Source organism: Rhinolophus ferrumequinum, chromosome 16, assembly GCF_004115265.2.
Source record: "Rhinolophus ferrumequinum isolate MPI-CBG mRhiFer1 chromosome 16, mRhiFer1_v1.p, whole genome shotgun sequence".
Taxonomy (NCBI): Eukaryota; Metazoa; Chordata; class Mammalia; order Chiroptera; family Rhinolophidae; genus Rhinolophus; species Rhinolophus ferrumequinum.
The window spans coordinates 24,052,861-24,057,344 of record NC_046299.1 but is presented as its reverse complement, the minus strand read 5'-3'; positions in this window follow the sequence as shown (position 1 = coordinate 24,057,344).

The following is a 4,484-nucleotide window of genomic DNA, read 5'->3' as shown; positions in this document are numbered from 1 at the left end:
GAGGAAGGGAGGGAAGGAAGAAAAATAGGAATATGGACAAAAAGTTGTGCAGATAGATAAATGGAAATGGACAGACAGACAATATGGCAAGCAGGTTGACAGACCATCAGAGAGGCAAATAGATAGTATGTTCATGTATATATCAACAGCAGACAAATGAACAGAAAAGCAGAATGATCAGTGAATAGACAAATGGACAAAAGAGAGACTATGAATGAGTGTGGATGAGCAGATCACTAACAGGAACGCAGGTGTATTATGGATGGATGGACAACTGGATGTTCAGCCTCATGGATAGAGGGATCAAAAACAAGTAGAAAAACAAATAAATGGGCAGGTAGACAAAGACAGACAGGTAGTCAAACCTAGGACATGCAGATATCTGGCTAGTTAGACAAATTAAAAAGCAAAAGAAATGCATACATAATGTATAGATAGATAAACTGGAGCACAAAAGGTGGAAAGACATCAGACTCAGTGACTCCGGTGTTTATGTTTATCACCTATTAGATACTTGTTTCTATTAACTATGTAATTTTCTTGTTTAAGAAAAATTCTCTCTGTTTCTCCCTCTCCTCCCTTTGTCCCTCCCTCCCTTCCTCTCTCTCTCTCTCCCCACTCACTCTATCCTATCGCTCTCTGCCTTCCTCTCTCTGTCTCTCCCTCTTTCCCTCTCTTCTTCTCTCCTGTCCTTCCTCTCTATCTTCTCCCTGCCCCTCACCTGCTTGTCTTTGAGGCCCCATACCCATAACTGACCCTCTGCCTCCCTAATAAGGCATGTTATTTGTGTGGCAGAGGCTGCCTCTGAGCAGAGCCTGGGTGTGGGACAGCAAAGGAGCATGGGAACCATGCTTGGGAAGGCAGAGAAGCTCCTCTCACCCCCACCCTTACCCTCGGCAACCCCAGGCAGTCTTTCTCCAAAATCCAGCAACTAAGTCCTGGCCTAGGGTTCTTTTCCTGATCATCCCTCTCCCCACACTCCCTGCCAGAGATTCCAGGCACCTGGAGTTAGGCCTTGGAAGTCTTCCTCTGAGATCTGTTCACTTTCCAGGCTTGAGGGAAGGGAGCAGACTCAGGACTTGCTTTTTTGTTAAGAGGCAGGGAAATGGTGTCAAATACAGATGACAGCGAGTGAAGGAAGGTCCACCAAGCTCCTCAATCCCAAAACTCAGTTCTCTCCATCTTTTGTATCCATCTCAGTTACTGGCCACTTTCTGAATCTTCTCTGAGTCTCTCAGTTCAACAAATAATTCTCGAACTGCTATGGTGTATGAGCTACTGCCTGGTGCTGTGGGAGACAAATGGGAACGAAGACAAGTCCCTCTCCTGGAGGTATCTTCTCTTTTTCTTCCTCCCTTTATGTGTATCTCCCTTTGGGGGTCCCTGTCTTTCTCTTAGTTAATAGATCAAGAAGTAATCGTAAAGTAGCCACTATATGCCATGCGTCTGGGCTCTTTCACCCGCAGCGCTGCCCTCTTTGCCTCCACTCTCACCTGCATTCGCAGTCTCCAGTTCCCACTGCGGCGCAGCACGTATAGTAGGCTCTTTCCAAACACAGAAAACCCAGGGGACTGAGGACTCTGTGGCAGCCCCCTTCTCTTTTCCCCCAGGATGACGGGTCTGTCAGAGGATCTGGGGGTGGGGACTTCACAAGGATGCGGTAGTGGGTGTCCCCAAACTACTCTTGCCCCTCCTCCTCCTCTGTACCCTTCTCTCCTGCTGCCTGATTATTCTAAGGCATTAGTCCGAGCAGTCACTCCACTGACGAAGGTCATTCAGTGTGGCATTCAGAGCTCACCACAATAGCCCTCAACTTACCCCTCCAGCTCCCCCACTCCCACCCCCACAAGCCCTTCAGGACTGGCCACCTTCCTTGACAGGCCTGCAGCTTCCTGCTTCTCCACCAACCGCATTCCACATCTCTTCAAGGCACTCTCAGATGTCTCCTGTTCTAGGAAGCCTTCCTCGATTGTCCCTGTAAGAGGCTCCAGCTCAGACCCACAGGCACCAAATACATCCTTACATACATGCACACTAACCTACAAAGAACAAATGCTGAAACCAACACCAAGAAGTACTACGGTTATGTCTTGTTCTTTCTCCCCTGTCATGGTCAGAGTCAAGGTTCCTCATCAACAAGCTTCCTTGAGAGCCTACTATGTGCAGAGTGTACTGTTCCCCCCCTGACCCCCCCCCCCGACGGCATAGATCTGGAGCCAGACTGCCTGGGTTCTAATTCTGACTTCACCTCTTCCTAGCTGTGTGACCTCAGACAAATTACTTAACTTCTCTGTGTTCCATTTCCTTATCTGCAAAATGAGGTTCATAATGGTACCTACCTCTCACAACTGTTGAGAAGATTGACTCGGTATAAGTAGGGTGCTTAGAACAGTCCCTGACATATAGTCAGTACTATGAAAGAATTATTATTCTATTATGCTTCTGGCTCTGGGGATTCAGGATTCTCCAGTTTAGAGAAAGAGAACTATCAGGTACTGAGCAGCCTCCATGGGCTGTGGTGTCTCAAAAAACAAAAAACCTTGTGAGAAGATATTGTCACCACATTTGTTCCATAGATGAGGAAACGAGGCTGTAGGTAGCTGAAGTGAGTCACCCACGGTCTCACAGCCAGTACAGGGAAGATTCAAGAGTTGACCTCAGATATATTTGATTCCAAACCTGTGCCTTGGGGATTTGGGTGGCACATTATAGTGTCCACCACAGGCACCTACAAGCTGGGGAGGGCAGGGCACTCAAGGAAGGCTTTGTGTATGCGACAATACCTGAGCTTTTAGAAGAATGAGGAGGAGTTATGAAGGAAAAAAAAAAGTCAACAATGGGGCGTGTAGGGAAAAGGAGAGTTTCCAGGGGGAAGAAGAGCGTGTACTAAAACCCAGAGGCAAAGTTGACACAGGAGAGGTAGGCAGGGCTCAGGTATGAAGGTCTGCACTATCATGCTAAAGAATTTGAGGGTTTTTTTTTATTATTATTATTAAGGGGGTGGGGAGCCCTTAAGGATTTTAGAACAATGTGTGACATAATTAAAGTTTGCATTTCAGAGTGATCTTGGCACTGCCACTGACTAGCTGTGTTATTAACAAGTGACTTAACTTCTCTGTGCCTCAATTCCCTCATCTGTAAAATGGCGATAATAATAGTGCCTGCCTCGTAGAGTTGTTGTAAGAATGAAGTGAGGGAGTGTGCGTAAAGGTGGCATGTGGCAACCCTTGGTGAAGATTAGTTATTCATATTGGCTATTCCTGGCTGGCTTGGAGTAGGAGGAGGCCAGTGGAAGGAGCAGTGAGACGGCTACTGCAGGTATTCAAGAAGGATACGGTAAGAGCACAACTAGGACACAGGCAGCCGAGGTGGAAAAGAAGAGGCCAGCTTAAAAGCTTTAAGAGGTAACATTCACAGGACTTAGTGACACTTAGTTGAATGAGGTGATGAAAAAGATGGCATTCAGAATGACTCCCAGGTTTCTGGTTTGGGTGACTAATTCTGGGAACCCACAAATGGACTTTGAACAGGGGGTGGTGGTAAGTTCATTTTGTGGATGAGTTGAAATTGAGATTCTTGAGGACTCCAGCTGGAGATGCTGGTCCGTTGTTCAGAATTGAGCTCTGAGAAAGGCTGGATGGGGAAAAGAAAAGTATGGGGACCATTTGTGCGACAGCAGTCAGAGGAGCCGTGGGCCTGGGTGAGGTCCCCAGGGTGTGTAGAAAGGGAAGAGCTGTGGGCTGCGGATGGAAGTGTGGTGAACACTAACTACCATTAAAGGGACTTTCGGAGGGAGGCAGAAGAGATCCCAGAGGAGCAGGAGGCAACAAGGAGACGCTGCTGTCATGAAAGGCAGAGGGAAGGAGACCCAAAGGTACCAGCCAACACAGCTCAGTGCCACAGAGAGAGCAGCAGAGGTAAAAGGGACAGTCTGTCGAAGAGGGCAAGGGGTTCCTCGTGGTTGACCTGCGGAGAGCATTTCATCAAGGTGGGGGGTGGAAGACAAGTTGTGATGGTCTGAACAATAAAAAGGAAACTGAGGCTTGTACATCTCTGAATGGACAGACATGTGGTTAGAGACTCCCCAAGGTCAACGCTGGGCCAGTCCCAACGCAGTCTCCAGATGACCTTTGCTTCTGCCCCTTCTCGCATGTTTCTCATCACAGACTGCCTGTATCTGTCATAGCTGTCTCTGGCCCCGCCTCCTTCTCTGCCAGACCGTAAGCTCCATCCAGGTGGGATCCTCTCTCAAGTTTGGGTCCTTTGCTGAACCAGAGATGGTGCCGACTGGACCTGCAGGTGATCAGCTCCTGCTCATGGAGGGAATGAATGACCCAAGGTGAGACCATGAAGCGAGTTTCCTGGTTTGCAGGCTGGTCGGTCAGCAGACAAGTAGTGAAACTGTGTTCAGGAAGAGGTGTGATGGGAAGAGGGATGGCTGAGGCTCTGGGGAGGTGTGAATCCAGGCACTTTGGGAAAAATAA